Here is a 12,198-nt window from a genome sequence, read left to right on the forward strand (position 1 = left end):
TACAGAAAACACACAGAAGACTTACAGTAAATCCAGTAGGTGATGCATGAACCAAAGGGAATGGGTGGAGAGGGGCTGGCAGGGAATCATGCAACATGTGGGTAGCGCATAAAAACTGTAACCACCACCGGAACTGGATGTTAATTAGAGGGATCTTCTGTTGGATGAATAGCAGTTTGGAAGTCTACTAATATGGTATCCCAACAGGTAGCAAGTGGGTATCTGTGGAGCCCCAGTGTGACACTTTTGCCTGAACCCAGGCAAACATGGTGTGTTCCCAAGCAGTGCTTAGAGGAGGGACTTCCATTTATGTGTGATTACATGCTTGGTTAATAAATGACCTAGGTTGAGAAACCGATCTGTGTAGGTCCAAACCTTTCAACCTTGTATGTGTGAAGTGACAAACCAATCAATGAAGGTAGGTCAGTGTGTGGAATGCAGGCATGTGATACCCCCCTACGTGTAATAGAAATATTATCACCTTAAATATGTAAGTGAGGTACCCACACGACAACTGTATATGCATCTGAAAAGTAAACAATCAGGCAAGTGTTCTGGACAGGGGAAAAAAGGAGGTGAGATTGGGAAAAAGGGAGGGGGAAGAAGTGTGAGGGGATAGGGAATGAAGGAGAGAGAGGGGGAAGAGGATCCCTCAAGGTCAAACCTTGTTACATCCATAGGCAATGGCATAACAGCAGGTGAGAAGGCACTGTTCCTAAGACGGTATGGTGAAGCTGGTAGCAAAACAACATCAGGGGTCCAAAGTCCTTAGATGAGTCCATCTTCCGTCTGTGGTGTCACATCACCTAGCACTACGGGATCTGGTCTAGAGGGCCAAGTGGCAGAGGAGCTGTTTTCTTTAGATGACCCAAAAGATTCTCTTTAATGTCAGACTGGATTGCAGCGTCTTGTATGTTTTTGGCCATCTGCAGTGTGCTCCACCACTCCTGAATCACCTTCTCCAGATCAGGTGTGGATTGAATTCATGGAGGGCGTTCCTCTCTGCGATGTCCCCTGTGGTGCCGATCTCTTCTCGGGAGCACCAATGCAATTTCTCGAGATTGGGAGGGGTGGAGTGATGGCTACCAAGTATCTCTATCCAGTACCATGCTTTTTTGGGATCTGAAAAGAAATAAGAAGTGCTGTCAATGAGTCATTTTTTTATTTCTTTAAATCTTTTGTTCAGTTCTGCTGTTCTTAGCCACAAAGCCAACAGATGTTTCGTCACACAGTGTAAATTGCCCTGCGACTTCCTCTGGGCTTCCTTGATGCCAGTTGTACTTTGTCCCAATATGACCAAGTATGGGTTAAATCTGTTGGTAGTTACCCCATTATGTATCACTTTGTGAGACCATATCATGAAATATATTAAAGCTCTAGGTATGGAGTCAGTACTCTCAATATGCCACGTCTGGAGCGGCTGCTGTGAAGCCGGTCCTTGTATGCCGCTGCTCCATACCTGGAGATTTAACATATTTGATAATATGGACTCACGAAGGGAGACATAAACTGGGAAACTACTTACTGATTTTGTCCATACTTGGTCATACTGGGACAGACGTATTACCGGCATTATGGAGGATTACGATAGAACACACAGCCCTGAGGAACACATGGTACAATTTCCACTGTGCGATGAAACACGTGTTGACTTTGTGGATAAGAACAGTACAACTGAACAAAAGATGGAAAAAAAAAAAAGACAATTGTGTTTCTTTTGTATAAATATGAATGATTTGTATGTAAATTTTAAATTAGCTTGTGTTAGAGGCTATGGGGCATATTGTCAAGGACCTATCGCCGAGTTATCGGCACTTTATCGCAGCCAAAGTCACAATAAATGTATCGTGCCATTCACAAGCTGGTGACGATATCACCAGTTTTCCGGCGATAGCATCCGCAAAAAACATCGCCACAGATGACCCCGACAACTATCGCTAATGAGATGCAGAGTAGGTGTTCCCGAGCAATAAGCCGCGACAACACAACACCTCAATTTTCTCAACGACCAGCCAGATCAGCGATAAGATCACAAAACATGCAATAAGGCACGTTAGCAGCAGGAAATTAACACCTGCTCTGACCTGGTGCAAAGTCGAAATGACAGCCGGCACCAGAAGAGGGAGCCCAGACCTCAGCCACACCTGAAGACCAACAGATGCCATTGTGCAACTGATCATGCAGTTCAGAGCCCCAACAGGGCCACAACAGCCTCTGCCACGACCCCCAGGACTGCCACCCCCCGGGACCCCCCACCCACCCCCCCCAGTCCACCAAAAGAGGCAGCACGGACAAAGACAGCGGACCCTCAGGAAACACACCAACCTCACAGACCTAACACCAGACCATGTCATTGCCCACTACAGGCTCAAAAGGACAACCATCCTACGCATCCGGACCATCATCGCCCAACAGGCTGACGGCACCCACACAGCGGACAACCAACATCCCACCTCAGACAAAGCTGCTGGCTGTGCTGCACCTGTTTGCCTCTGGTACCTCTCAACCAACAACCGCCAGAGTCGGGTGAGTCTCACAGCCAGCCCCATCCAAGACCCTCACACCTGTTCTGGATGCCATTATCAGCTTGGTACCCCAGTACCTATACGTCCCCCACAATGCACAGGAATAGCTGGAGACCAAGCAAGGACCATACGCCATAGTTGGATTCACGCATGTGTTGGGAGAAATCGACAGCACACATGTCCTACTTGTGCCACCTGGTGACACTGCACACAATTTCCTCAATGGAAAGCTTACGCAGGCAACAGTTGACCACCGGGGAATTGCCACCAACGTCGTCACCAACTACCCAGGCAGTGTGCATGATTCCACTTCTACCGACAGTCCATCATCAACTAGCGCTACCACGATGGCACCCATGAAAATGCACTGCTCGTTTGTGCATACCAAATGAACACACCACTTACCTCCACTCCACAATTGTGCAACCCACAACACTGGGGATGCACACGTTACAAACTCACATACAACATGCCCAACAACATGCCCACCGACCACACAACAGCACAACTTACTGTGGCAACCTGGGCTAGCCATGTACATGAGCCTTCAATGGCATGGCACATCAGCCACACAATAGCAGATTGTGGGGAGAGGTGGGAACCAGGCATGTGCGAAGGAGGCAAGTGACCACTGAATGAGAATGTACACAATGCCAAGTGTGGCGTGGATATGACGGCCAGACTGCAGTATGCAGACCAAACCCATATCCATGTCGACATACACCACTGGTGTATGGAGTGTAGTGGACAGTAGACGCAACCATGTCATCCCAGCCAGTGGGGAAGGTCGCGGAAATGTAGCTTGTTACATCCCCCCCTGTAAGCGTGAGCAGAGTGGTCTGGCCCGCTATTCGCCAGTTCAGCGTTGGGGTGTGAATAAAAAGCACATAGCTCTGGGCGTGGTTCTCTTCCAGAATGCCCAACGTCTCTGCCAGGGTGGCGCCTCTCACCCCGCCATGAGGCCGACGCCGTCGACATGAGCAAAGTTGCCTGCGATCCTGTGAGCCTGTTGTACCCCGGGCCGCTGGTCCCTGAAGCCGTCTTGCCCACCCCTGCGCACCCAGGCCTCACTGCTCACCTGCCGACACGGGCGTGTGTCAAGGAGGGCCTACCACGTGCCGATGCAACCTCCAAGCCCGAGGCCCGCGACCTTGGCAGTCTGCTCAGACCATGACGGCTCCTCAAGCAAGGCCCGCAGTCCTCCTTTCTCGTTGACGTACTCCACCGGCATACACAACGGACTAGTAGGCCACACATTTGGAACTGAGTCTTGATTGCACAGTGGTAGAGTATATATTTATGGCTGATTTTATGTCAATATACTCCCTTCGATGTGGTGCCACCAAGTCTGTTTATAGCATTCCAACCACAAGTGTCTGTAGACCCTCGCGGACTACTGCCCTCGGCCCACACTGTGCTCGAGTAGGTCACACATTTGGAACTGACTCTTGATTTCATCGTGGCAGAGTTCATATCATTGCATGCCAGGAGAGGTGTAAGAGGAAGATGCGGTTCAGTCTGGAGGAAAAAAGGATCATTTCAACGGAGGTGATCGAGGAATACCAACAACTGCCATGGATTCACTAACTCTGCATCGCAAGCCAACAACACTTGCTTGTGGGACCCTGCTGACCGCTGCCTCCGGCCTACACTGCAGTCGAGTAGATCACACATTTGGGACTGAGTCTTGATTATACAATGTCCGAGTACACACATCAATGCAGAGTTTTAAATCACTATACTCACTTTGATGTGGTGCCACCAAGTATGTGCATAGCCTCCCACCCACACGTGTCTATGGGCCCTTGATGACTACTCCTTCGGCCTACACTGCTGTTCAGCAGGCCTCACACCAATCCAATTCAGTACCTACCAGGCAGGACACGGCATCATCGCTGACTGAACACCCGCTCAGCTCCAGTGCTTCTACCTCCGTCAACCACAAGTCACCCTGACATGCCATTTCAACGTCGTGTGCTAGAGTTCCAGGAGGAGCTCACTAAACAGCGGTTGGCCCATGCTAACCGCTGCTTCGGGCCTACACTGTGGTCGAGTAGGTCACACTTTCAGAACTCAGGCTTGATTTATCAATAGCAGATTTGATGTAATTGTACAGGCCTCATCGCAGACTGCATCCCCTTTCAGCTTTGGTGCCACTAAGTCTGTTCCCCGACATCCATGAACACTTTCTGGTTGAACTTTGGTGGCGACTGAGGGGTTGTCTTCATCATCATGTCGGTGATACAGACTTGGTGGCAAAAACGAGGCTGTAGCATTCCACTCCTCCATTTGCCACTTCCGCCGGCTTCTGCCCTCTGCATCATGCACTGGAGAACACCTTCCACTGTCCCCCGCAACCCTCCGCTACAGTCACCTTCGACATCGACGAGGACCCGCTCAGCTAGCATGGCCCATCTCACTGCACCACAAGTCACCGTCCCGTGGCGGTCTGCCTGTGCCGGCTGTAGTGCATCCGGGGCCACTAACTCTGTGCAGATCAAGTCATGGACCCTGTCTGATTGACTATTGGATGGCCTCTGTGTAAATGACCTGGGGCTCATCAACACCATGTGTCTGTGGCCCTGCGCTGTCCGCTGCTTCCGGCCTCAACTGTGGTCCACCTGGGCTCATACATCAAATCAAGTCCTGACCTGGCCGTATGTCGCATCACCGCAGGATGCACACGCCACCACCGGTAGGACCAACTCCAAACTACAGGTGCCAGAGTCGGAAGTGTCTTACCTCCAAACTATCAGAGTTGCTCACACCTGTCGTGGGTGCCATCATCAGCTTGATACCCTGCTCAGCTCTTCAGGTGCCACTAACTCAGTGCACCAGAACTCATGGACCATTCTGGTTGCATATTGGGTGAACACTGTACTTTCTCTGGCTACCACCATGATGCTTCACAGTTTTTTTCTGTTATGTTGGTGTTTTCTGTTTCCATTTTAATTGTGATCACCGTTCAAGTTGTTGCCAACACCAACGACTCCATGAGGGCTGGCTGAGTCTCACCCCACACACATCCAGCACAGGCATCACTGTACATGTGACCCTGGCAATAAAGGTGTCGAGCGCACGTGCCCGTAGCCAGTTCAACGAACTATCTGAGTGTGTCCGTGTGCTCATGATGTATGCATTAGGGCCCTGGGCCCTACAACATTACCTTGTGCCGTGTACAGCGGACGCAGCCATGTCCTCTCAGGCAGCGGATGGGACCTTGCACATGTAGCTTTGTCGTCCCCCACTCAATACATAAGAGGAGTGAACTGGGCCTGCTTACGCCAGTCCAGCGTAGGGGTGTAGATGATTATCCCGTGGCTTTGGGTGTGGTTCAGTATTGGAAATGTGCAAAGGCATGTGTCTCTGTCGCAGTGTGGCCTCTGTTGGGGAGTGTAGGTGGTCCCTGATGGGACACAGACACCCATGTATGTGATCTAGTTCGGCTACCATGAGGTCAAACCCCACCTGCACCTGTTCGGCCTCCCCTTCTGGCAGTCTGACACCTGGCCTTGGAATGCGATGTGTGCTTCGGTGGGCTGCTGGGAGCCAGCTGTGCTGGTGGGTGCATCCAGCTGTGTGGTCTGTGCAGGGGGTGCGGTATCCTCGATACAGCTGGGCTGTCCTGCTCCTGTAGGTCGATTGACTAAGATGTCCATGTACTGTTGTACGGCGTCTGTGTCAAAAGTGTGGAGGTCCTCTTCAGCATTACTGTCGAGTTGTCTGGTCTGCTCTGCTAGAGGTGTTGTTTGTCCCTCTGCAATGTGAAGAGGAGATGCTTTTTGACATTGTACTGGCATGTATGTTGACGCATTGTCAAGTTTACATACGACTGCATGACAATGTACATTGTGACTGTTTGGGTGGAGCGGACTATTTGATGCAGGACAGTGGACATTTGGACTACATGACATTGGTTAGGTTGTACACAAACTTTTTCTTCTCACAGTTTCCTGCTATGTCAGATGTGATTGGCCATTTTCTACGCACAAGCGGACCCAGTTGTGTCCTCTGTTCTGCAGTGTAAGTGTTGCACTGTGTAAGTGTGCCTTTGACTTTTGTGCTTTTAAGGTGCTGTGATGTTGGCGACTTGGGTCATTTGTGCTCTTGGATGCCTTTTAGGTCTCGGCTAGGCAGCGTATGCGCTGTCTCGTCGAGAGATGCTGTATACAGAATAGTGGGGGAAGCTCCGCCCACTTTCTGCCTATCTTTGTCATTGGCCGCAATCGTAAATGCTGCATGCTGATTGGTTTTTGTAAACTTAATCCCGCCTCCTGATGGCCATGTCGCCATTATTGTTCTTCCTCAGCTATCAAGCCCTTTACCTTTAAAAACGTTTTGTTTCCCTGCCTCCTCCTGTTCCCTCCTGCAGTCTGTGACTTCTCAGGCCAGCAGCATCCCCCACCCCCTCCCGTCCATGCCTTCTTTCACGCCCGCACTTCTGTTGAAAATGCAATACGTCTCTCGTAAATAAGAGTCCTATTGCATTTTCAGTGCTTGTTTGGTATGTGATTGGTGGATGGATTCGCACTCTTTGTGGCCTTTGCCCGCAGTGTCTGCACCCGCCCCTCAGCCACAGCCGCTCCATCCCAGAGTCATCTCTGCCTCTTTGCTTTTAGGGTCTTGGATGTGTGCGTGCATTTTGATAAAATTTGGGACGGATTACACTCTCTAAACATGATGGGAGTCTTTGTTTTCCCATTTTCAATTTCGGCAATTGTACAGTTAGTATTCATTTCGAGGAGGGGTCAGACATGGTAAATATGATGCCCTCCGTGGCTGCTTGTAGGGTTGCAGCTAATTCTTTGAGTGATTGGTGAATCTTGGAAGGGTGGGAGAGAAGTTAGATGTGGGGTGCTAATATTTTTTGTGGGGGCTGTTAAGAGAGTGTTTAAGGGGTGAGGAGGCATCTGTTTAAGGGGGCAGCATAGAATATTGGATTCAATGAGGGGTGCTAATTATAGGGACATTCTCCAGTGGAGGAGCAGACGGCTGTCGTGCTGTGATTCCAGCAACGGTCATCCCCAGCCATGTGGGGCTGTAGTAACAGCTCTCGTACTGTGGTAATAAGTGCGATGTCAGAGTACCAGTGCATTGGCAGCACTAGACGAGTCCCGCCAGTGGCAAAGACCAGATCTGTAGTGATCGACAGCAAAGAACCCTCCACCCCACGCTTGAGTTCTGGGCTGACAACCCACTACCCCGCCTGCTCTAAGAACCGGGCAGTAACAATCCTGCATTCCCAGTGGTGCCTCGTGTCATTCCACTCCTTCGATTCCCAGTGCTCCGATGTTGCAACCTTAAAGCGCAGGACTGTACCAACAACAACTACGCCAATGCCTGAAGTGCAAATGTAACAGCCCCCGACTGTGAAGTGCGGGCTGGTTATAATAAATAACACTCCACTCTCGGGTATGAAATGTTCTGATTCCCCCCCCCCCCCAACACCACCCCATACCTCCAGCGATCACGCATTTTCTCCTTCCTCACAGTAGCGATTTCGAAGCCTTTACATCCCTTCTCTCGCCCGTTTAGCTTCACTTCAAGTTAAGATGGAGTGATAAAAACACGATAGAAGCACATCTCATGTCCTCACACCCTGCGAAAATACTACTGATATACGCGGTTTGTGAAAACACACACCGCCAAACAAACACTGAAGGAATGGGGTGCCACGTGCTCGCAAATGCGCTTCTGCACCTCATCAGCTACGAAGCACTATATAAGTGCAACTACAAAACAATACTTCATTCTAACAATCGGCACTTTTCATGCACAAAGAACCATTACGCCATGCTTTCACTTGGAGTTTAAATTCACATGCAGTGACCAGACCTCCTTTTATTGAATTAATTTTCTGACAGCCTGTCAGCATTTTTCCAGATCGTGTTTCATTTAAGAAAAGGGCAATAAAAAAAAGTATACTTTCTGAGAAGAAGGAGGCCTTTGGAATTCTTTGATCTCTATGATTGCTAAAGACACATCTGTCATGTTAAATCAAAGTTCAACTTCTGTACATTTGTACGGGTTTTTATAGTTATCCAATTTAACAGCATTTTTTGAGGTTGTTTCATACTTGAGGGTCAAATGAAATAATGGCCCTGCATGTTCTATTGGTGGTCTGAATTTGAATGCAGGTGTGAGACATCGCTGCAGTTAAGCTACTGCACAACTGGAAACATGAATAAGAAATTCCCTTTACTAGTACTTTAAATATAAGTCCCAGCTCAGGCATAGCTGCCAAGTGGCACCACGTCATCTGTGTCTGCTTCAGGCAGTTTTAGCCCTTTAGCTTACAGTAGGTGATGTTCCATTCCTGGACTTATATTGTCACTTTTAATATTGAAAACATGACAGAAAATCCCAGAATGCAATTTGCTGCTAGCTAAAAAAAAAAGCGAGGCCTAGCTGAACAAGACGTAGGCTACATGCATGCTCTGACTGCATGTTGAGAGGTAAATTTGATCACTGTACAAACACGAATTCCACATTTTGCAGTAATCACCGCACCGCCACAATGTTCCTATGAAAAATGTCGGCAGTTCAAACCAGCTGAAATTTACAGGAGAAATCAAGTGGATAAAACTGTGAAAAATTCAATGCAGTAAACACTGATTCTGCAGACAGTTGCACACTTTCCAAGCAATTAATGCATCAGGTAAAACATTCACACCACCACATTAATTCAATAAATTAATAACATGACGAAGTTCGGGTGTGTGTATATTTATATGTACATTCATATAGTTCTCACAACTCTTCTCTGTGAGATCGATACACTGATTGCAATAAAGTAATTCTTAAGTCAAGAAATTAGGAACACTTTTAAAGTCAAAATGCTCAGGCTTGGGAAACTGGTTTCTGGAACAGTACATGGGCAGGGGTGGCTTCTCCGCCATGCCAACGGAGCGTCACCCGACTGCTTAAAGGCAGAACATGAAAAATAAATTGATAATAAAACACTCTTACCATTTTATTTGTCATTGACTAGGCTGAGTTTGCTGCATCCACCGAGTCTCGTGCAGGGCCAACTTGCAGCATCACCAGCAGGGAGATGAGGAGTAGTGGGCACTGAAAGTGTGCATGTCAGTTTAGCCGGCCACCCACAGTAATGCTTATAAGGTCCCAAAGGCGAGACCGATTGCATTGAAAATACTTGTTTTACTCTTTTGCATTGTTTGTCTGCAGATGTATTGTTGACGTCAGTGGTTGTTTGCACACGTGGATGTGTCAGAGTGTGAACTGCTCCTTTCCGGATGTGGTCCACACTCAGCCACCTCAGTCTCGTGGCGTGCAAAATGTCATGGTGATTGTACTCCAGCCATGCTGCTCGTCGTGTAGTGTCAGTTGCATTGTCAGAGTGGCTCACAAATAGGCATATTTACTGTGTTTCGTGCGGGTGCATGTTTGTGTTGTGGAATTGGTGATGTTTGGGGTGGGACCCCTTTGGGCACATGGTGGACGGGGGCCTACTTGCTGTTTGTATGTGTGCTGCAGTGTGCCACGGGGATGAAGGACATGATCCAGGGTCATTGTGGGTGTGCAGTGTACTACACATCGTTGTGCATGTGTGCCGTTGTGCCCGTCACCCCCCGGTCCCCCCAGTCCCTGGTCGTTACTCACCCTGTTGATGTTGTGTCAGGTCATGTCGGGCTTTGTCCGGACTCCCAACTCCTTGCAACGTCTCTACACTGATGCCTGTGGCCTCCATTTGCTCCAGCTCTTCCTGTGGCGCACGACTCCCACCTCCGGTCGCCATTGCTGCCTTCCTGTTGGCAGCGGGTTTCTGCTTGGTTTGGCTTTTCACATCAAGCCAGCGCCTCTTGTCCTCCTCCATAGACCTCCTCGACACTCCGACTGGATTCGTGTTTGCCATATTAACGTTCAGTGGATGGTAGTGTTCTGTGACGCTGATCTGATTTTCCTACCGACTGCACCCCGTCTGCCTCTTCCACTTCTCCCTTGCCTTCCCCTACCACGAGGTTCCTTGCTGGTGGTCTGTTGGGCTTGTGGGGTTCGCGTTGGCCTTTACACTCGGTCCGGTGCATCCATGGTGCTACGCATTTTCTTTTTTTGTTGCTTTTATAGTGCATTTTCCTGCATGACGCGTGGGAATTGCAGGCCTGTCGCTGGTTTTCACAGATTTTTGTATCGTGATTGGCCTCATCGAAGCTTTTTTTGAGTTCGTGTTTCGCATTTTTGCGGCGTTGCGTTGACTTTATCGCGGACATTTGATGTGTTATCGTGGGCCTATCGGATAGTACCACCGGCTTGAGAATACCACGTTACCACAGTGTTATTTTCCCACGATAGACAGCGATGTGCAAAGTTGCTTTAAGCTAATTTTGCGATGATTATCATAAGTTCTTGAGAATATTCCCCTACGAGTGTACTATATTGGTGATCCTTCATAACATGTTGGGGAGCTGGATGTATCTCCCTACCTCCAGAGCATCGTATTTATAATACTTAAACAACAAATATTGTGTGAACTTCTTTAGAGTGCCAGGTTTCTACAACCTATCACCCTCAAAGAGAACTTCAACACACATGCCCTACTTTTTTAATGCAATGCATCATGCATTATGAGCCTTTAGGGTACACTTTGGGATGACTTACAAGTATTAAAATGAAGGTTTAGGCCTGAAAAAGGTTTATTTTGCCCAGTCAAAAGGGCAGTTTAAAACAGCACTAAAGGCTGCAGTGGGAGGCTTGAGTCATGCTTATAGACTACTTTAATGGGCCTTACATTGAGTGTTGCAGCCTACTTGTAGCATTTAATTTACAGGCCCTGGATACAGATAGTACCCTTTACTAGGCACTCACAATTAAAACAAATGTGCCAATTAGGTGTAGTCAAATTATGCCATGTTTGTAGGAGAGAACACAAACACTTTATCACGAGTTAGTAGTGGTAAAGTGTACTGAGTCCTAAAGCCAAACACAATAAATTCAGTAAACAGGCGGGGTGAAGGTTAAAGGTTTGGGGCACTACACTGCTAAAGATGTCAGGTCCAACATGTGTCTCTCCCCAACTGAAAACAGGAAAATCCATTCACCTTCATAAGAGTTCTCAGTGACACGGTGGAAAACATCGAAAGGACTTCAGCAATGATCAGTCCCAGGGTAATGTTCGCCCCTTAAGTCCATTCCTTGTCGGGAAATAGGTCACCTCAACAGTATGGGATTCTCACTCCTCATCTGTATCAACCATCTGAGTGGTCTGTAGTCTGTATGAATCCAAAAGTAAGTCCCAAATAAGTATGGTTTCAACTTCTTTACTGCCTGACCGCTGCAAAGTTCTCTGGGTAGTAACCTCCTACTGATGAAGGCTACAGGTTGGACTAGGCCCTCATTGTTCAGCTGCGAGAGCACAGCCCTCCATTCATGTTCACATGTGTCTGTTTGCAAAATGAATTCCTTGGAGAAGTCAGGTGCCCTGAGAACTGGTGATGTGCACATGGCCTTCTTCAAGGTGTCAAAACACTTCCATTCAGTACACCTTCATAAATAACTAGGCCCATGAACAAACTATTTAATTTAAGCAAATCCAATATGGTAGTTTATTGGAATTAGTTAATGGCCCCATAGTTTCATAAATTCTTCTATGAAGTTTCGCTGTGGGCTCAAGTGAGCAAAAAGGTGTTTTAGTGTTTCCACTCAGATGAACAAT

The sequence above is a fragment of the Triturus cristatus genome, chromosome 11, assembly GCF_964204655.1.
Source record: "Triturus cristatus chromosome 11, aTriCri1.1, whole genome shotgun sequence".
Lineage (NCBI taxonomy): Eukaryota > Metazoa > Chordata > Amphibia > Caudata > Salamandridae > Triturus > Triturus cristatus.